Genomic DNA, 23026 nt, shown 5'->3' with positions numbered 1-23026 from the left:
ACGGTAGAGGCATGGCATATCTATTATCGAGGAAGTGCGTGCGTGAGTCAGCCTTCGATTACATTACATAAGGAAGAGATTAGGTGCCTTAACAGTTATCTCTCACGTAGACCGGCCCATGTACCCGACTGACACGTGGTGATACCATTCCTGAGCTTGCGCAGATGATTTTTGTGTCTTCTTCCTTTTTTCGCCTCAGTGCTCCCTTCAGTTGATAGTTGGCGTTCGTGTTGTACACTTCTCTACTCTTGTGTCCTTTCTGCACGCCTCACCTCGTTTTTGCATAATGAGTGCCTGGTATCCATTCTTCGTGTCTTAATCGTAGATTTATATGTACCTTGTATGTGCTTGTGTGTTGCCATCTGTGACCACAAGTAGATGACATTCAATCAACAGGCCCAAGTAATAACGTCATGCACCATTGTTAGAAGCAACTCACGTTTATACAAAGTAAAAAAAAAGTGGAGCAAGTGTTGGTAGACAGGACCACTAAAATACCATGTCCTATCTGCACAGGGGCATCCCAGGCGAGCAGCAACCATTGTCATGCGATGCAGCTGTACCTGGGCCATCTGGACAAGCCATAAACAAAGACTCAACAGAACACTACACAGATTTTACGCAATACGTTCCTCATGATGTTCCTGATGTTGTCGACGAGAGCGCATTTTATGCTGATGAAGTACCTGGGAACAAACTGGGCCGTGTTTCCACTGCTGTTTATGTGCCAGGGAGCCCACTTTCTTTAGACAGCATACAATCAGATAGAGGGTACAGCCAGACAGCCACGGCAGCAGGTGATGGGGCTGTTTCCATTAACAGCAGTCATTAGCAACAAGACCTGAACGAGCCTCTTCCTATCAGCCAGAGCACTCAGCAGCATCACCACCACACCACACCACACCCGTCAGCTGCACACTGCAGCCATCAGCAACACGGTAGCCTGTTGCCACACCACGTTGTACTGCACGCCTATCAAAGGCAATGTAGCAGGCCATGCACTTACAGGAGGTGATCCAGCCTAATTAGCAGAATGTTGAGCTGGAGGCAGCTGTCCTGCAGGAGCAGAAAACGGCACCTGAGACAGTACAAGCAACCGCACAGACTGCAGCAGAGGCAGTAACGAAGATAGCACATGCAGCCGAACGTTTCATTAATTTGACTGATGCAGCTGTCTCAACAATTGAAAAATTTGGCTGCCTGGCTGATGCCCTAATTGCCTTGACATGTCCAAACGGAACGTGCTAAAATAGATTTACTGATTGCCAAGCAGCGCGAGAGCTCGCAAAGTTGGCAATGAATGAAGAACAGGGCAATGGATACTAAGCTAAGCATCTGTGAGGTGTTAATGTGTACATTTTGTTTGTTCTTGATTTTGAGATACGCCTTCTGTAATTTCATTACATAGGTTTGCTGTGCATTTTGAGCAGAGTGTGTGGCATGCTTTTGTCTGTCAGTGAATGTTTGATCAGAGTACAACAGAATTACCTGCAACGGGAACAGCAGCTTGGTTGGCTCAGCAGGAAGCAGCCATGAAACATGCTTCTTTTAAAAGAAAACACATGCGGAGTGAGCTGGTGGAATCGCCTGCATGAATATTGGCATATATAATGACATTCCTGGCATAAAATACATTATTTTACTACCAGATACAGAGAATGATGCATTGCGACAATGAAAGGTGCGCATTAAAGTGCATGCTGTTTTTTCATTGCTGCCATTTTGTCTAGCTCGCCAATATATGATGCGTTATAGCGCATTGATCACATTACCTTGTGCATACAGTTCTCTTATTTATACGTGCAATTTTTAATTTCAAGATTTTAGAGACACAGACAACTAGGCATCAACCACTTAAACGAGCTATGCCAAAGTACAAGTTGTTCCTAGTTTCTCAGGAATGTGATATGTCTTGTGCTAAACCTACTGTTGTGGTAGTACATGTTCAACGTGCAATATGTTTCTGCTCTTGCACCAATGTCATGGCCAACTTTTGTTTTGCCCATTTGTGCCAGTGTGTGTTCCTCAAATTGAAACATTTGTGCCCCATTTCTGCGTTGTTACAAGAATACGTAAATGCACAGATGACTGATTTGCAGGCTTGTAGAATAAAGTCAATTCTGCTTGCTGATATTATCGGATACTTCCAGTTTATGCATAACGCGCTTTCAGTTATTTTAAATTTTATTAAGCGCACATACATGTATCTGTAACGTAATTCTTGTACAAAACGCCAAGACCATTACTTATGTTCTTGCATTGTTTGATTTCTTGAGTCATATTTCTACAGCGTGAAACATATTCTTTGTCAGATTGTAACCGTATGCACCTTTGAACCTCACGAACTGTATTTGTGTTGAGGCAGGTTGTAACTACCCTAAGAGAGCTAAGGACTTGTGAGGCGTTCCCAATCTTTTAGCTTTACGTCACCTGCAAAAAAGCTTTCCCAAGTTGTGACACAGAATTTCGGGGTGACCTAGGGATGGCTTTACTATAACATATTTAAAAGGGGTGAAAACAACACCAAAAACGTAGCATGCGGCAAAGTGCATAGGGAAACTAGGTTTACTTTTGCAAATGCGGATTTCTTGAGGCACTGTGTATTCTGGATGTTGTCAAATACTTATTATTCACATAATTTCTACCATGCTAGTCATGCCTCTGTGTTCTTAATAATTGTAATACCGATAAGCTTGAGTTCTGGCACTCTTCATGTAATGTTTTTGAAGGTCATGTGGAATGCGCAATCATTTGTTCACTTTTACACTAACCCACTTCTCTGTTACCATTGTAGTGTCATGCTCTTAATGGAGTAAACCGCGAAGATAATAAATTATATGGGAGGACTGTTACGAGACTGTAGGCATTTCATTTCGTACAACAAAGGCAAGAAGCATACATGACATGCCATCGCTATTTCCACTGCATCGTATGTCCTCCAACTGGACTGCACCAGTTGGGACTCGGGAATATGTGCTTCCGGATTATTCGTAGCTGCAAGGATAACAGGACTGCACATGATTTAATATTGCCGCTTAGCCGAGATGGTAGTGCTGTCTGATTGGCGAGATATGTTTATCTTAACATTTTTACCACTCATTTTTCATCAGGATACCAATGCCTGCAGCTGTACTCACAGTGAGAGAAACGCTGTTGTACCAGGGCACGGCGTATGGCATTGCCATCCTCGGTTCCAGAGTTTGGCACAGCCCCAACTCTGGAGGCAGCTGCCATGCTTCGCCACTGCGGCATGCAGAGCGTTTTGCCACATTGAGCTGCACACAGTATGCAACAATGATGGCTGGGCACCGGTGTGGAGCCATGCGTAGCTCTGCGTGCAGGCAGTGAAATCACCGCTTCAGCTTCCCTATGGACCTGTAAGAGTAGTTTACGGCAATGCTGTTGTAATTATCTGTCAAGGAGGTAAAGGTATAGCCAGCGATATTTTAGCTCGTTTATATCAGGGCAGCAAATGAAGCCAGTATGAGAGATCATGTGGCTAATTGGCCAGGCTCGAGCAGATACACTGCAGATAGAACAGACAGGATGGAACGGCTGAAAAACCACGCAAACAGTGCTCACTTGCTTGTGTTCACATGTCTTATTCTTTGTAGCTTGCGCTGCGTCAGCACGAGTACAACGCTGGTATGAACATATACAGGAAGGAGGCGAAACGCAGCTTCAGTGCCGACCGCACAGTTTTCAATGGCAATAAAATATTCACACATTTAAAAAGGCTATGTAAATGTTCTGGGCTATAAGCTTACGCTGTACATAATTCACTCGCATTTTATCATGTGAATGTGCAAATTACTGAAGAAAAACTTCATAAAATGGGGCACGACTGCAAAGCATCGATTTCAAATTGGCTACTACTATTGCACACTGACTCAATGATAAACATCAACCACTGAACATAAATAGGGATAATACAACTTCAGGTATAACTGCAGCACGTGGGCAAATAAACAGTGTAAATGACGTTTTCTGCAGGCATTCTTTTCTAGTCAATCTTGTAAATGCACTCGTACTATTGCATGGCAATGACATGACAATACAATCATACAATAGTTAGCAGTGTCTGGTTGCGTGCTTCATTCCATTTCTGCTAGCTGTGCACTGGGAGAAGCAAAATTTAGAGGTGAAACATTCCAGTATGCTGAATGCACGCTGACGTACCTTTCGACCACTGCCATTGTTGTGCCATGCGCTGTATATAGCACCTGTTCCCTGGAATGTCTGGTCCGGAATAGGGTCATTAGCTATGGCCTACATGGGTATCCACTATCCCCCAACAAAAGGCCCATGTGCACACCCTGTCGAAGCGTTTGGCGAGGCTGCTATTGGCGAGCATGCGCGCGTCGTGGGTTCCACCTGGTCCATTTTGCGACTACGTCAAGTATTCGGCAGTTGGCGTCGATCACGAGCTGAACGTTGATAGAATGGTAGAAATGCCGGTTGACAAACGCCTCTTCGTTCTCCTCGGGTGCCTGGATCCTTACGTGCGTGCCGTCTATTGCACCCACCGCGCAGTGGAAGCCGCCACGGCCGTAGAAGCTGGTCTGCACCTCAGCCAGCTCGTTCGGTGAGGGCCAGCTGGTAAATAGAGGAGCACAAACAATTTTTGTTGTATTGCGATGTCATGCGAGATTGCACTCGTACACCTGAGAACACAACCGAGCCTTCCTACACGTAGTACTGTACATACGAATCTAGCGCACAGCGCCGCAGGCGAAAAGTAAGCGTTTGCCGGAATCACGACAAACTGCGTAGTTCCTGTAAAAAATGTGATTTTCTCAACCGCGTCTCGCGATCGCTACGTTTACAATTGTATGCAGACGCGCAATAATTTTTGTTGCTACATCGTTTCCTTACATTGTGCGCTGCTTGTTTTCTTGCAGTCACAATCGACAAAGCGCTTTTTCTGTACTTTAATGTGCCCCACTTTCCTTGCGAAAGCTCCTGCCTGACAAGAACGCACGGAGCCAGCCGCTACATAGGGTGGGGTACTAAGTAAGAGCGGGGGATATGCTTTTGAACTAAACGTAACAGCGCAAAACAACTAAGACGAGCCACAAAAAGATATGCGCAACAGGAAACTATGAAAATCGCGAAGAGATAAAGCGAGGCTCACCGTATCCAAGTTAGCAGTGGCGGACGAGAGCAAGAGCAACTCGCCGAACGGTGCGGCTGCCGTCGATTCGTGCACGTTGATGGTATCGCCGGCCGTGATAAAAAAACCAGCGATATCGAACTTCAGCGCGAGCACCAATTGTTGCTCAACGCTCAAAGCGTGGCTCCGACGAGTCGGATGCTGAAGATCGTCACGCAGGAGCTCGGCGAGGTACGCGATGCCAGCGTGACCAAACCGGAAACGCCTGTGAAGCTCGTCTTCGTCGAACACTTCACTCTTAGAAAAATTTACACCCTTTGGGGGCGTATCTTGTCCCACAACGATAATCGTCATCCGTGCTGCCCGCGTTTCCTTTCTTTAACGCTGCGAGCCCGGTACTTTCCAGTCACGAACGGCATGCGCCTTATCAGTGTGACGCAGCGTTCTCGACAGGAAAGTAGCGAGCGCGAGTTTTCAGGAAAGGAAACGCAAGCAAGGCAGATGACGACTATTGTTGTGGGACAAATATACACCCCAAAGGGTGCAACCGTTTTAAGAGTGCAAAGATGCTCGTGCGATCCCGGAACATACGTTCGCGGTGCATCATCATCATCATCATCAGCCTGGTTACGCCCACTGCAGGGCAAAGGCCTTTCTCATACTTCTCCAACTACCCCGGTCATGTACTAATTGTGGCCGTGTCGTCCCTGCAAACTTCTTAATCTCATCCTCCAATCTAACCTTCTGCCGCCCCTGCTACGCTTCCCGTCCCTTGGAATCCAGTCCGCAACCCTCAATGACCATCGGTTATCTTCCCTCCTCATTACATGTCCTGCCCATGCCCATTTCTTTTTTTTTATTTCAACTAAAATGTCATTAACTCGAGTTTTTTCCTTCACCCAATCTGCTCTTTTCTTATCCCTTAACGTTACACCCATCATTCTCCTTTCCATAGCTCGTTGCGTCGTCGTCAACTTAAGTAGGAACCTCTTCGTAAGCCTCCAGGTTTCTGCCCCGTACGTGAGTACTGGTAAGACACAGCTGTTATACACTTTTCTCTTGAGGGATAATGGCAACGTGCTGTTCATGATCTGAGAATGCCTGCCAAACGCACCCCAGCCCATTCTTATTCTTCTGATTATTTGAGTCTCATGATCCGGATCCGCGGTAACTACCTGCCCTAAGTAGATGTATTCCTTTACCACTTCCAGTGCCTTCCAGTGTCGTAAACTGCTGTTCTCTTCCGAGACTGTTTAAAATTACTTTAGTTTTCTACAGAATAATTTTTAGACCCACTCTTCTGCTTTGCCTCTCCAGGTTAGTGAGCATGCGTTGCAATTGGTCCCCTGAGTTACTAAGCAAGGCAATATCATCAGCGAATCGCAAGTTTCTAAGGTATTCTCCATTAACTCTTATCCCCAATTCTTCCCAATCCAGGTCTCTGAATACCTCCTGTAAACACGCTGTGAATAGCACTGAAGAGATCGTATCTCCCTGCCTGACGCCTTTCTTTATTGGGATTTTGCTGCTTTATTTATGGAGGATTACGGTGTCTGTGGAGCCGCTATAGATATCTTTCAGTATTTTTACATACGGCTCGTAAACACCCCGATTCCGTAATGCGTCCATGACTGCTGAGGTTTCGAGTGAATCCAACGCTTTCTCGTAATCAATGAAAGCTATATATAAGGGTTAGTTATATTCTGCACATTTCTCTATCACCTGATTGATAGTGTGGATATGGTCTATGGAATATGGAATATGGTCTGATCTCGGCAATCGAGCCAGCCGCACGGTAGTCATGTTGGTACAGTGCGATAAAGATTGGAATCAGCCTGCACATGTGCAGACTAGGTTGCAAACTTACTTCCCAAGGTTGTCCTAATCTAGCGGGCTGGCTTAGGTTTTCGTGCAAGCGACTTAACGCCTAGGGAAGCTTAAGACTCCATAAAGACTGAAATCGCTCTGTAGACGGGAATGAGACTGAACGAAAGAGTTTTGTGCAAGCGGGCCCACTCGGCGCGTCCTGTGCCCATCGCAGATCGCTTTCAAGATCGGGCACGCGCGGCTGCTCCTTAAAGGCCCAACGATACGTAGCACGGGATACGCGTACACGTAAGCGTAACCGGTTGCATACGTGGGTGACGAAGGGAAGGGCGGCCAGCCACCCGTGCGCGCATCACAGCACAGGGCTAAGAGACCAGCGGACCAGCGATGGCGGAAACGTTCGTCTTGTGTTAGAGAAAAATGTATCCTTAGTTTAATTTCATTATGGCTGGCCTTTTCTATTTATTTATCAATGTTAGAGCTAGTATACAGTTTTTAAGTTGAGAAATGCACGCCGTTTGTATCTGCACATCCTTATGGCAAGCAAAGCTACATCAATGATCAACATCACGCGCGAAAGCGTCTGGTTGCCCATGACTGCACTTGACATCTGCGCGTGACCTCGCACGACGTTGCTGTCGAGCTTTTGCTTAGCCGGTTTCAGCGTTCTCTGCCCGCAACATACTACGACATGACAAAGAAGCTTTTGCTGCTGCTGCTCTTGCAAAGGCGGCGGGAACGCAGAAAGCGTCTGCAACGACGTTGGTGGGTCCGGCCCGTCTTTCAACGGCGTAAAGAAGAAGCACCTAATGGCTGTAACTTCTTTCGATGATCTACGGTGGTAGAACTAGGAGCCTGTGTTTGGACATGGGGACTTATCTCCGTCAGGACAGCAATTACTTACCAGTGTTTTTAAGTGCAGGCATATAGGAGACATAAGTGAAAGGGTTAAAATACCGATGCGGGGATCGTACTCGCAGCGCGCGAACGCCACAATTCGCCGAACAGCACCGCGTCGTCATTACAAGGTCCGTCCAGGTTGACAGCACCGATCGAAACGATAGCGTGACGTACTATCGGCGTCAAATGAAAGTTGAACAGCGGAGCGCGTGGACCAAGCATAAGTGAAGATATAGTGCGCGCCGTCCAGTCATCACCATTGACAAGCGCGCACATCCGATTTGGTCGCACTGCGCGATCCCCCTCTAGAGAGATAATTTCGCTTCTGTCCTGATTCTTACATTTAAAAGGGAGGAAATAAAAAACTAAAAACTAAGCTAAAATATTGAAGTTTACGGCGAGTCTTGTCGCACAGATCGCCGAAGCCACAAGTGCTGTCAGCGCGAATAGCGGTGCGCGCGGGCGAATCTACCTTGCGATGACGGTGCACGGTGCGGGCGATGACGGTGCAAACTGCACCACGCGCACCGCTATTCGCGCTGACAGCACTTGTGGCTTCGGCGATCTGTGCGACAAGACTCGCCGTAAACTGCAATATTTTAGCTTAGTTTTTATTTTTTATTTCCTCCCTTTTAAATGTAAGAACCAGGACAGAAGCGAAATTATCTCACTAGAGGGGGATCGCGCAGTGCGACCAAATCGGATGTGCACGCTTGTCAATGGTGATGACTGGACGGCGCGCACTATATCTTCACTTATGCTTGGTCCACGCGCTCCGCTGTTCAACTTTCATTTGACGCCGATAGTACGCGAACAGAGGGGACGACAAGAGCGGGGCGTTCTTCGGAAAGCGCGAAAGCATAGGCGAAGATCGGGCTGATTAGCCGCCGGAGCCACACAGATCGTATATTGGATACGCGGTGACGATACTTCACGCTGTTTCAGCAGCCGTTTGTCTAACCCGTGTATCCAGTACAACATACCGACTAAGTCTTCAGCTTCAGAGGGGAAGAAGCACTTGATCCTGTTCAACAGACAATCTGTTAGTAAAAGACGTATTTTCCAGGCCTTCATATACTAGAACCGAGGTGTAACCAGTGCTGGAATACTGATTTGGAACTCTCTTCATTATTAACAGTAGACCATACTGTTTATACAGAGCTTGTGTAGCACCTTCTTGCACAAAATTTGTAAGAATTAGGTTTGTTAATAAATTGTCTGCTATATCCGATATTTTATTCGATATCCAGCTTATTTTTTCTTCATTTGATTCGATATTCGACTCTAAATCTACTATTTGGTATTAGCACACCCCTACAAATAAAAGCTAAGGACTGCTAGTTATATTTGTGCCATTAGTATAACACATGGATTCAAGAACACCTTTTTATACGTGTTGGTTGTCATATATGAAGCTTGTGGACGAGATACGAGTTCCTATATTTTCTATCTTTCGGAAGTGTGACTGTAGAATATGAAGTCTAATGTAAATAAATTGTGACCTGGCAGGTTAAAATGCTGTGCGACTGCTTCGGAAGTTTCTTGGCAGCGGCCGCACGGTTTTTGTTTAATATAACGTTGACTGGCTCTCCTGTTTGGCCCACACAGCGTTTGTGTTGAAGCATATAAGCAAAGCGGGGGGTAAAGTTAATCATGGCCATGTGTGTGTGCCAGTGAAAAGTGCTCGCGATACCTGCGCATGTTTGTGGGCAGGGCACGGGTCTTCTGTCAAGTAATATTGCACCATTTTTTACAGATGCAACGGATCAGTCAGGATGACCACGGATTTTGCTACAAGTTCTGTCGCAGCTCTTTGACAAGCTATTGAGCTTTGTCGCAGAGGATCTCACACGGTAACCATATTCAAGAAACCCCCTGGGGCCTGGAGAACGACTTGCTATAGCATTGAGGTTTGTAAAGGGTAGTTGCTCCTACAGTAAAAACGTGCGATTGGTGGAATATAAAAGAACACCATTTCTTTGTCATTTAATGTATCGTTTATTTTATTTTACTTATTTACATAATACTGCTCACCGCCTTTTGGCAGCCAAAGCAGGGAGGGGTCACAACACATTGAAGCAAAACAAAAGAAAGAAAGAAGCAACTTACAATGAGCATGCATAAAAAATACTAATGCATATTCTAGTTCATTATACACAACTAAACATGTATTAACTCATAAAATAATAAAGAATGGGACCGAAAACACTGATACAAAACAAGAGAAATAGTAGTGAAGCTACTCAAAATGCGCGTAAAAAAATACCTGAAAAGGATTATCACATGATCACAGAGACTGAAGTTTGCACTTAGTGCATCACCAGTGTAGCAGTTAGGGCTAACTTGATCGAAAAACTTTGCCATCGAGTGTCATCGCACAAAAGCTACCTCAGCACTTTTGAGCTTCTGCAACTTGTAAAACATGCACTGAGGAATGCTTGCACTTTTAGTATTAAACAAAGGTGGTAGCTAACCTACACAAATGAATTTTGATCGTATGCCACCATAGAAATGTCCCCACAGCCATGAAATTCATTGTCAAGAAAATTCATGTCATCATAAGTATTGTGCAAACAGCAGTTGAGACATGGGCACTAATATTTTTCCAACTTGCATTACAGCTGAAAAGCCCGCTAGGTGGCTAAGCAGTGCTGACGCACTTCGCATGGGCTCCTGCATTTTCTGGTAATTTTCTGGACACCTGCTTTTATTCACCGAAAACTCTGGCATCGACGGAATCGGCACGGAAGTGGTAACGGAGGATATCAAGTGTATGAGCGGTACATGGAATACCGTCATTTTTTACGTGTTCGAAGGTTGCACGCCACGCTGGCGGAGCTAACCCTGCAAGGCTAAGCGGCCAGCCGAACGCGCGTGACCCGTGACCCGCGGAGCGTATCCCGCGGCTCGTGAGCGCTCGTAGGCCGCCGCTCACTCTCTTCGAGAGGGACTCGGCGCTGCCGCTGGGCACCAAGACTGACGCATACAACGCTGCAAGAAGTGCACGAGAAAACAACAGCATTGAAATGCAGGTGGAGGTGCAGCAACAAATGGAAGCAGAGTGGACGTATGACGAGAGCAGCGGAAAGGCGATAAACATCCAGGAAAAATGGCACACATGGGAGAGGAGAGGCAAGAAGACTCAGGTGTATGCAAAACCCACAGTCGAGGAAGCAGACCAACTACGAACGCAGCAAGCCGGAGCAACAATACCTATTGCGGCAAACATGCCACATTATAGAAAGCCAAGATTTCCGCCTTTGCCAGGGGACGACACGAAGATCATCTACAGACCTAAGGGGGGATTACAACTCTCCAAATGGACATTGGTGGCAGTGACACATGCCATCGGCCGAGCTAGCAAGTTTTTCGAAAAAGACTTCTATTACAACATCCGGATTCAAGTGCAACATGCCGAGAATATAATAATCGCAAGTACACCAAAGAAGGACAGAGCGTACGACATGCTCCTCAAGATCACCAGCATCCAGCTTGGAGGGTCCATTTACGAAGTTAAGGCTCATGTCAGGACACCAGAGGGCATCAGCAAAGGCGTAATCTACAACATCCCGCCAAGCTTGAGCGAAGAACTACTACAGGGGCTACGAGTATCCGCAAGATACACGGTTCTCGCAGCACGCACGCTGGGAGTATCGTCAACAGCACTCATCTACTTCGACGCACCACACGTCCCATACAACATCATATATAAATGCCGTGACTACCGCTGCAAACCATACAGGAAATCCGTGCAATACTGCGGAACCTGCGGAGAACTAGGGCACCGGCAAGATATCTTCCCGAAAGCCCTTATCAACTTCTGCTACATATGAGGGATGGAAAATCAACCGGAAGAAAATGACTGCCAACTCAGTTGTAAAATCTCTGAACAACCCAATGAAACAGCAGGCAAGGGGTGCCGACATAAACTGAAACCAAATCCACCACCGTACAAGATCAGACTGCAATGGGAAAACAACTTTCCAAGAGCAGCAACGCAGATAGAACTCAAATTCAGACTCACACTTCTCGGCACAATCCGTACCAAGCAGTACCTCACCACACAGTCAACGCAGATCCAGAAGTGACTCCAAATCAACATGTGATCAAGCAAACGATGGACCCCGGTCAAGATCACGGTCTGGATCCAGTACACGCAACCCGCAAAAGTGAGTCACGTATGCAGGCGCTGCAGGAGGAAACACACGACGCAAGAACCCACGGAAACCGAACGAGATCTGCGAGCGCAACTCCAAAATCAGCAAGCCCTAATTGACAAGCTCATACAAAGGTGCAAAGAACAAAACACCGCCAATCAGGCCTCGAAACATGAAGGAATTCCAAACATCCCACCGCCCCTTACGGAAGAAAGAATCAAGGAAATTGTAACAGTGGAGGGGCGGAAACAGATACAGGAGTCCGTGACCACTTTTGCAAAGGAGATAACACAACAGCTCCAGCAACACATCACCGCTCAGCTGGCCCCCATCCATGCTACCCTCCAAGACATCAGCAACTTCATGTCCTATGCCAAGCAGAACCATGTAACGAAAGCCACAGTAGAAAAGCTATTCAACAACACCGACACGGCTCGCAAGAAAGCACGTAAAGACCTCCACAATGCAGCCAGACCGGAATCCATGGCCCGGGGCGAAGCGAACGATATCGAACAAGATGGCGAGTAATACCAAGAAGAAAGTACCACAACTCCCAATGAAGCTGTGGCAGTGGAACTGTCACTCTATCCGAACCAAAAGAACAAATGTCCAAGAACTGATCAAACTGGAACAACCAGATATCATCGCTATCCAAGAAACCTATCACACCAATCTGTGCATACAGGGATATGATACACACACCTTATCTCAGATAACGGCTATCCTGACGAAGAAAAATCTCACCACGCAAGAACACACAATTCAGGGAACAACCATGGAACACACCCTAGTGGAAGTTCTACCTGAGAAGACACACCAAAGACTATACGTACTATCCTTATATAGTCCCCCCAGGGATCCGTTATCCGACTTTGTAAACTTCATCATGCAAGTCAGAAGACTATCTAAAGGCCATAAACAAGTAATAATGGGAGATTTTACTGCCCCCCCCCCCCCCCCCCCCCACACACACAGCATGGGGTTACCAGCACACGACCAAGAAAGGAGCGCGAGTGCACGATTCGGCGCAAAAGAATCTCCTGACCCTCTGGAATGATTCTAAACTAATTACTCGAATAGGCAACAGTGTGTCCAGGGATACAAATCCCGACCGCACCTTTACAATAGGAATATCCAAGGCAGAATGGACCCGACTGGAAGAAAATCTCGGCAGCGACCACCACATCCTTCAGCTTGAAATACTGCACCATAAGAAGCCGAGCAGAACCGGAACGGCAAGGCTGACGGATTGGAAGGCCTTCCGAGAGCATTACATACAAGAAAACATCGAAGATATTGAAGAGTGGCTCACCGAAGTGGTCAAGACGGCGGAGAAGCACACTAAATTCATCCAACTCACGATGGACACGCCGACCGTAGACTCTCACCTCCTACATCTTTCGGATGCCAGAAGAGGTCTACTGAGGCGGTGCAAAAATATTAAACTTAACAGCAAACTGCAGAAACAAATCGCTCACATAACAAAGCAAGCAGAAGAATACGGAGATCAGCTAAGCAGGCAGAACTGGCATAAGCTGTGCGACCAACTTCAAGGCACACTCAGCCCGAAGAAGACCTCGCATATACTGCGAGCTCTTCTAGCTACCAGCAGAACCAAGAACCAGCAAAGACATGACCTCACGAAAATCATTAACTTCCATCCGGGGAGCGAAAAACAAATTCTGCAAGAAATGAAGCGTTAACTTGTCGAAGACAATGCCGCCAAGGTTACCGATCCCCGATCATACAAAGGCGAACCAAATCTCACCCTCGAAAGCCCTTTCACGCTTCGTGAACTCCATGCCGCCCTTGCCAAATTGGCCCGTAACACATCGCCAGGAAATGACAAGGTGACCAACAAGGTCCTACGAAACCACCCAGACAAGGCCCTAAATGGCCTCCTCAATTACATGAATAACTGCTGGGAAAAAGGTGTGCTCCCGGCAGAATGGAAGCACTCAGAAGTCATTATGATCCCAAAACACAAGCCGCTACAAATCAGGAAACTACGGCCCATCTTCCTTACTTCCTGCGCTGGAAAGCTTGTCGAACCCATGGTTCACGATTGCCTGACCACATACCTCGAAGGTAAAGGACTCATGCCCGACGCAATGTTTGGCTTCCGACAGCTCCTCTCAGCACAAGACACACTACTACAGCTCAAGGAAGACCTCTTGGACTACCTAGAACGCCTCAAAAAGTTCTCTATTTTAACAACAGATGTAAAAGGAGCCTTCGATAATGTGAAGCACGAAGCAATCCTTCAAAATCTCCAAGACACAAACTGCGGAATCCGGACCTACCGATACGTACACGACTTTCTAAGAGATCGCACGGCTACGGTGGGTATCGGCAACATCCGAAGCGACAAATTCGAAATGCCCAACAAAGGAACTCCACAAGGGTCAATCATTTCACCTTTGCTGTTCAATCTCGCCATGATTAAGCTCCCACAACAACTCGATAGCATCGAAGATTTAAGCCATGCAATATACGCCGACGATATAACGTTATGGACAAAAGCGTCCACAACCGGCCAACAGCAGACTACCCTCCAAGAGGCAATGTGGTCTCCAGTGCGCCCCCGAAAAATCAGAGCTACTTATACAAAAGGCAAGGACCCGGGGAAGACCACCAGCCTACGTTGCTCCAGATCCCAACGTTAGACTCAATGGAATCGATATCCCTCAAGTTAGCTCCCTCCGCGTCCTTGGCCTCAGAATACATAAAGACGGTTCTGGCGCAGCTAAACTTCCGAAGCTTCAGAAGACCCTAACACAAGTAACCAATTCTTCGTATAACTACCCAAAGAAGAGGACTTAAAGAGCAAGAAACCGTCCAATTAATCCAAGCACTCCTTATAAGCCGGATCACATATGGCACTCCGTATCTACTCCTCAAGAAAGCTGAAATTGAAAAACTCAACAACATCACCAGAAAAGCAATCAAGAACCCACTAGGACTTCCCAGTACGACCTCAACCACGACACTGCTCAAATTTGCCTCCACAACACCTGGGAAGAAATGAGTGAAGCGCACAGAGCCAGCCAGTTGGAACGCCTTAAGCTGACTCAAACAAGCAGAGCAGTACTTCGCAAACTCGCATACAGCTAAAAATTCATAGCAGACTAAGACGCGAAAGCCCGATTGCCGCCACTTCGTGACTCTATCTCAGTGTCTCCAATACCTCGCAACATGCATGCAACATACTACAAAGACAGAAGACAAGCAACAGTTAGAGCGCTTAGCAAGAAATACTTAGCAAGATATAGAGATGTGGCAAAATACCCAGGTAGAAGAGCATACGCAATTACCGTGGCCAACAACCAAGGGAAGGGGCTAATCGCTGCCACCATACCGACGAGAAATCCAGAAACGGCGGAGGAAGTGGCCATCGTCCTCGGCATCGCCGCATGCAAAGACACAGCAATCATCTTGAGCGACTCGCAAACGGCATGTAGAAACCTACGAAAAGGCCGAATTTCTGCCGCAGCAGCAGATTCTGAAAGAAATAGCAAGACACCAAGAACTACCCGAAACCTACGTCGCATGGACCCCAGGCCACGAACACCTGGCAGGAAACGAAGCAGCACATGCTGTCGCCCGAGAGCATACCAGCCGGGATTTCCTGCCACACGGTCTCCGAAAAGCGACGAGGGTGGAGGACATTCCCATCTACTCCGCCGTAATATTGCAACATTACCGACTGGAAAGAAGACGATATCCTCTACCCCATCCAAAATTAAGCAAGGAAGAAGCCACCGCCCTCCGCAGACTCAAACGAATACGTATGTACATGGAATTTTCATGTACCGAATGCACCCCACCAAATCTTCATACCTGTGCCCATATTGTGATGTACCAGACACGCTCCAACACATGGTGTTGGTGTGCCCACACCGCGAGACAAACAGTCAAGATGATGCCTCAGAACCGCTGCAAGCCATCGAAGAAACGAGGGAGGCAATGTTAAAGGCACAGAGCCTGGAAGATCAGCGAAGTCTGGTGGACCGGGCCCGGGCTGCGGCATTAGCCAACGGCTTTCTGGACTAAGACAGCCGCCCACCTAGGGCGAAGAAAGAACACTTTCTCGCTGTTTCTTACAATAAACGTTCATTCCTTTTCTTCCTTGCATTCCAGCTATACTTGGTATCCGGGCTAGACATAAAAGACGTTGCTTTTGCTTACCGTGTGGGAATTGAGATGGTCAGACTCTGCAATTATGTGTAAGTCGTATTGTGACGATCGTGTCTGCAAAACATTAAAATGTTGCGCAGCACGACAGCAGCAGAAATTTCTTACATTTTTTAAGCTAAAGAATTTTTTAAAGCTCACATGCTGTTCACGGCTCCTGTCAGGCAGCTAAGTATGGACAGCTGGGCTAGTTGGTTATGATTAGCATTATGAAACATCATTCCAGCGCACAATTGAACATGGACGAGGAGAGAAATACAACACGAACGCCGGACTTCAACTGTTTTATCCAAAAAGAAGTAGTGTGCATCGGCTCTTGCCTAGCACCACTTTTAAGCGATATTTTCTTAGCAAGTATTGACAAGCGCATTCAAGCGTCCCTTTACAACGCAGGCGTGCAGAAAGTTTTTAGATATGTCGACGATTACCTCGTGGTAATGAATACGACTGATGCTCAGGATAGAGGTAATAGTATGATCAACATTCTCGATATTTTTGCTAGTAACGCCTTTGGAATGAAATTCACGCACGAACTGCCGCAAGATGGTCGCATCCAGTACCTCGACTTGTGTCTTATTTTTCATGGAGCGCGCGTGTGCTGGCAGTACAAGCCACGGTCGAAAAAACAAATTCTGAATTATCAATCGGCCCACTCCAAGCTCGTAAAAAGAGCTATAGCAAAAAACTGCATCCGCTCTGCTCTAGACAAGTCATGCGAACATCAAGTTCGTGACAGCGTCGATGCCCAGCTAAGGCGTCTGGAGAAGGCTGGGTTCCACGGAGAGATCGTGGCCTCGGTGGTAGAGAGCCAGATTCGCGAGGCAAAGGTTGGTGGGAGGCGCAGGCTGAAAAAAGACGCACGCCCGCAAAAGCGCCCTGTCCTCACCGCCTGTTTCTCACCGCCTCAAGAAGGTTGGCGACAGGTGCGGGGTGCGTGTTGTGTTTTCAGCACCGGAAAAGCTGGGACGAATGTGTCGCCTAGTAAACGAATCCCAGAAGAAGCCAGCCTGCAAAATAAAGCACACCAAAGCCCTCGTTGAATGTGACGTCGGCGTTGTGTATAGTATTCCCCTCGCCTGTGGGAAATGCTATATTGGCCAAACCGGGCGCTGTCTGAATGAACGCTTGCTAGAGCATAGCACGAATGCTACATCACTAAGTGGCGCTGGTCATTTAGCCGACCACATTCGCCGTTGCTCGCACAAGCCAGCATGCAAGGCGTTTTTTGAACGAACACGTGTGTTGCGCAAATATAGCAATCAGAAACACCGGGAAATATTTGAAGCGTTTTGTATCTCCAAAGAAAACGATTACTGTGTCACTGCTCCTTCTGTTGTACTCGGCATAAAAGAAATTGATTATCTCAGGGCAAACGGGTGTGTCGAATTAGCTAGGTAGGGCGGGAGATGAGCAAGATTGTACTGAGTGATGTAAAAAAGAGAGGGAAAAGTTTTTATTTTTTATTTTGGTTTGACACCTCTGATGACTTTTGCCTAGACCAAGAAAATATTTTTGAGTGGTCCTGCGCACTAGCAATCCCCCACTCCCTCCCCCTGTGTACATAAAGCCCTGTTTTCCATGAAAAAATTCAGTTGAAGTCCGGCGTTCGTGTTGTCTTTCTCTCCTCGTCCGTGTTCAATTGTGCGCTGGAACGATGTTTCATAATGCTGTCAGGCAGCCCTGCTTCCTGCCAGAGAAGCAAGGTCATATGTAGAAATGCCTCATTGACGCATTTCCTTCAATGTCGCTGATTACGTACACAGGCTTTGGCCAAACATCCAATGCAGAACATGAAAAACCAACTCTGGAAGTGAGCCATGCAACAGCACAAAAAAGAACAAGAAATGTGGCTTGTGGACGCTAGTTGTTGGAGAGGGAGAGGTTGTCTATGGTGAACCTCACCTCCTGGCTTAGTGGTGGCAAGACTTTTCACTTTCTGCTATCTCTTCTAATAATAAGAGAATTTGAAAAATGCTTGCGGTGCTAGAACGCCCCGAGACAACGCTTTACAACATACAGCGTATATCGAAATTTCCAATGGGGACTGTTTGAAGCTCCATTACATTTCTTTTTCTGTACAGGCATGTACAGGCAGCAGTAGATGCATGCACAAACTCTACATGCACTGGTGGTGAACTCAAAAAGAGTTATTGCTGCAAGACAGGTTCAATGAGTAAGGAGAGGTGAAAGCGATAACCACCTGTCTTGCAACAACCAACCTTTAGTTGCAAGTCAGTGCTTGTTTCTATCTCATAGGTGGGTTGGTAAAACATGTTCACATATCTCTACAGCAGAAACGGCCAAACAAACAGGCGCACAGATATCAACTTTATAAAATTAAATAATTACGCATAAAAATACAACACAATGTAATATCAACAAAAAAGGACTGAGTGGCTTTGATATGACACCAAGAGACAATGACATATAGTAAAGCATAGAGCAAAATAACTGTAGTTTTATTTCCAATGTTGAGGTCACAAGGAGAATGGAAATGAAAGTGGACAAATTATGTTATATTTTGTCCACCTGTGCACTTTTGGCCACTGGTGGGAGCTAAACCCAAAACCAATTGAGCTGGAGGCTATTCCACCATCAATTTACTAGAATGCTTACGTGTACTAGATTAGGCTCTGAGAGTGTTGTTGCACAAGTAGCACTGGCTAACACTACCAGGGCGAGATACATGCACATATATGCTCAAGAAAGTTTTCAGAGGGAGAGACATTGCTGTAGCACTATTGCTGAAGCAATGCAAGCATAATTCGAAGGTTGTGGGTTTGTCTCCCATCAATTGGAAGTTATCTTTTCATCCACTTTCATTTTCCTCCTTATTTCTTCATTTCAATATAAAGTAATTAAATTGCTCAATGATTTCCTATGTTTCATTGTCTCTTGGCTTTTTTATACAAAAGGAATACATTAAAAACATTAATCTTTGCATTACTTTACTACTTGCATCAATTTAATTTTTATACCTAGATGCTTATCTTCACTGACCTCCCTCCTGTGTCTGAGAAGATGGATAGCAAAAGTTCGAGGTCATCTGTATCGTGCAAGGCTCACCTGCCATGCGACCGCATGCGCCGCTACCACCATGTGAATGAGCTACAGATGTAGACTACACGTGCTTATCATGCAGGGCACTATATATACGTACCTCGTCCTGTTAATAAAGGTTCTTTGTTCCTGACTTCCCATCGTGTCACATCTGATACATGGTGTCAGAAGTGGTCGCGTCGCTTCGCGACGCACACACATAAATTGACCCCGGACTGCAAGCAGCAGCTGAAGGATACGACGCAAAGTTCGGGCAGGACGGATCAAAGGACGGACTGGAAGTATCTACCCTATAGAATGAAGCGTGGTTGGAGGCAGACAGCCAAGTTGCACTGGTTAAAAAATCGCAAAAGTACAGTTGCACCAAATGCAATCGGTCTCATGCGCATGCAAGGTGCCCGGCCTTCGGACAGACGTGCTTTGTGTGTAAACGAAAGAATCATTTCGCTCTGCGCTGCCGTAAACGTGTAGATGAGGTACACGAAGACTGTGACGACTTCAGTGTTCTGGGTGTAAAAATCTGCAACAAGTGCAGCAGAGAAGACTGGACGGTTAAGGCAGAAGTTGCGAGTGAAACGGTAGTGCTCAAAGTTGACACAGGTTCCCAAGCCACTTTGTTGCCCTACTCTATCTACAGAAGATGCAAGGGAGGCCTCAAGCTAAAGCCAAGTAATGCAGTCATTCGGTCGTATAGTGGTGGTGTCATCAAGCACATTAGCGTAGCGACTCTGCAAGTTGCTGTGAATCATAGGTTCGGCAGCGTTTCCTTTTTCATTGTAAAGAAGAGTTACCCGGTAATCCTAAGACTAATCGCAAGCGAAACGCTTGGACTGGCGTCACGCACAGTGAACACTGTCAGCAAGGACGGCACCGCTGACACTCTGAAGGAATTTCCAGATTTATTTCGAGGAACCGGCTGCTTGCAACGAGAGTACCACATGGTCTTGCGCAAGGATGCAACACCAGTAGTAATGCCAGCGCGACGGGTACCCCTGGCACTGAGAGAACCACTCCGGGATGAGCTTGATCGGATGGAAAGCAGCGGCATCATCGAGAAGGTCAACGAACCGACAGACTGGGTGAGTCCTCTAGTCATCGTCAGAAAGAAAAACAGAAAGCTGCGCGTGTGCCTCGATCCCTGAAACATCACTGACTGTCTAAAGCGGGAGCATTATCAAATGCTGAAACGGGAAGATATATAAGCACAGTTGGCAGGGGCCAAATACTTCTCGCGCCTTGACGCAAACTCCGGCCTCCACTAAATCCCTCTAGACAACGCAACGTCAAATATCTACACCTTCGGCACACCATTTGGGCGTTAGCGCTTCCTAAGGCTACCGTGCGGAATATTTTCAGCGCCAGAAGTATTCCAGAAGGTAATGAGTGAAATCTTTGACCGAGCCACTGGAGTACACGTGTACATAGATGAAATATTAATCTGGGGAGCTACTGAAATTGAGCACGATGCCCGCCTCCGCCATGCTTTGCAGTTGGCCAGACAGGCTGGATTAACATTCAATGCTGATAACTGCAAGTTCAGGCTGACAGAAATTGATTTCTGGGGTGACGTCATATCTCAAGACGGCATGAAGCCAAACCCTTCGCTGAGCACAGTACTCAAGTCCAGAAATTCTGGACATTCTCCTTCGGAACTTCACAGCAACGCACAAGTGTAACTCAATAGGAAATGTTTTTTTAAAGATCATATTTAAGAATATCGGCCGAGGGTCAAAAGGTTTCAACTGGCTACAAGAAGAGGGTATCCGCTTCTAACAACATATGCAATTTGGCACTTCATTGGAAGATTGGTGGTGCGTTAATACAGTTAAAGCAGGTCATTCAGGGGCGGTGAAGTCCCACTACAGGAGGAAATCGTTTTGCACCCTCCCGCCACAGGGCACATTGACTTGAACAAGCGCCAGATTTAAACCATAAAGCGATTTATTACAGTTGGCATTGAGAAGGTAATGGCACAGGGAGTGTTATGCAGTCCGTTAGCACGCGCAGGTTTTTGAGAAGCAACCGAGATGGTACACAGTGGTTATGCGTGTGCATGTCTTGAGCGTGCCCGGCTATGGTTGTACGCGCGTGTGCGCTCTGTGTGTGAGTGTGTGGGCGTGTGCCTCCGTATTTGCTTTTGCGTGCGCGCGAGTGCGTGCCTGCGTGTGCGTTCGCGTGTGCGCGCGCTTGCGGTGCATGCGTGGGCGCGTGTGAACGTGTACGCGGGCCAACGTGTTCTCGAGTTTCAGCATGCACGATTTTGAACAAATGTGTGCGTGTTTGCGCATGAATTTGTGTGCATATAGTGTGTGTGTGTGTGTGTGCGTATGACGGATGGAGAGAGAGTAGGTGCGTGTGAGGGAGGGTGCGTTTGTGTGCGGGGGAAACAGCGAGTGTGTGTGTGTGCGAGTGCGAGAGAGCCTGAATATGCGCGAGGGAGAGACAGAGAGTGTGCATGTGTGTGCGTGCGAGGAAACAGTGTGTGAGCGTGCTGGTGCCTCTGTATTTGCATATGCTTACACGCGACAGCGTGTAGGCGTGTGTGAGCGTTCGCGACGTGTGTGTGTGTGCCTGTTCGGGCGCGTGTGAACGTGTACGCGTGCCAACGTGTGTTTTCGAGTTTCAGCATGGACGATTGCGAACAAATGTGTGCGTGTTTGTGTGAGCATGGATTTGTGTGTGTATAGTGTGCGTGCGCGTGCGTGTGTATGATGGATGGAGAGAGAGTACATGCGTGTGAGTGAGAGTGCATTTGTGTGCGGGGGAGAAAGAGAGTGTGTCTGTGAGAGGGAGAGAGAGCGTGTTTATGCGCGAGGGAGAGACAGAGTGTGCGTGTGTGTGCCTGCGAGGAATAGTATGTGGGCGTCCTAGTGCCTCCGCATTTGCATATGCTTGCACGCGGGTGTGTCTGTGCGTGTCTGAACGTTCGTGACGTGTGTGCATGCCTGCCTCTCTCTGTTAGTGCATGTGTGTGCGCTCGCGTACTTGCGGCGCATGCATGGCGGCGTGTGGATGTGCACGTGTGCGACTATGCGTGTTCGTGTTTCAGCATGCATGTCTGCGGACAGAAGTGTGCGTCTTTGTGTGCGCATGGATATCTGTGCGTGCGATGGAGAGAGCGTGTGAGTGCGTGTGAGGAAGAGAGTCTGTGCTCATGTGATGGAGAGAGAGTACGTGCGTGCGAGGGTGTTTGTGTGTTTTCGGGTGTCAATGAATATTTTCGTGCTTACACCTACTCTTGGAAACAAACACGATCTGGAGACCATTAAAACCCGTGTTTAAATCCACGAGACAAGAATGAATGACACTGCATTTGCAGCATTATGTCTTTCTAAAAGCGAAATGAACAAGAAAAGCGCCTGTGACGTCAGTATTGCCGCCCTTGCCTGGCACGGCCCCGTAAGAAGCTCGGCCGGATTTCGATGGAGGCGAAATGCGAAAAACACCCGTGTACTTAGATTTAGGTGCACGTTAAAGAAGCCCAGGTGGCCAAAATTTCCGGAGTCCACTACGGCGTGCCTCATAATCAGAAAGTGGCTTTGACACTTAAAACTCCATAATTTAATACAGGGTGCTCCACGTAACTGGAGCCAAGCATTAAGAATATGCAAATATAACAGACTGCTGAACAGACTCAAGGTAATGTTGTTTTCCATCCCTTGGAGATAGTCAGATAAATTTTTCATTCGGCTTATTTATATAATTCGCCCTAATTACTTAATTAACTTTTCAAATATTATAATTAGGTGAAACGTGGCAATGAGAAAATTGTATA

General features: G+C 46.9%; 1 protein-coding gene and 1 pseudogene across 1 annotated transcript in view; both read right to left on the bottom strand.

The window, feature by feature from the left end:
• Positions 1–23026, bottom strand: part of LOC126518688 (O-acyltransferase like protein-like) — a 232157-nt gene that overhangs the window by 5103 nt on the left and 204028 nt on the right. The gene's annotated exons all lie outside the window — the stretch shown is intronic.
• Positions 861–5467, bottom strand: LOC140215524 (putative nuclease HARBI1; annotated as a pseudogene).

Source organism: Dermacentor andersoni, chromosome 1 (genome assembly GCF_023375885.2).
Source record: "Dermacentor andersoni chromosome 1, qqDerAnde1_hic_scaffold, whole genome shotgun sequence".
Taxonomy (NCBI): Eukaryota; Metazoa; Arthropoda; class Arachnida; order Ixodida; family Ixodidae; genus Dermacentor; species Dermacentor andersoni.
This window is presented reverse-complemented; position numbering and strand designations above follow the sequence as displayed.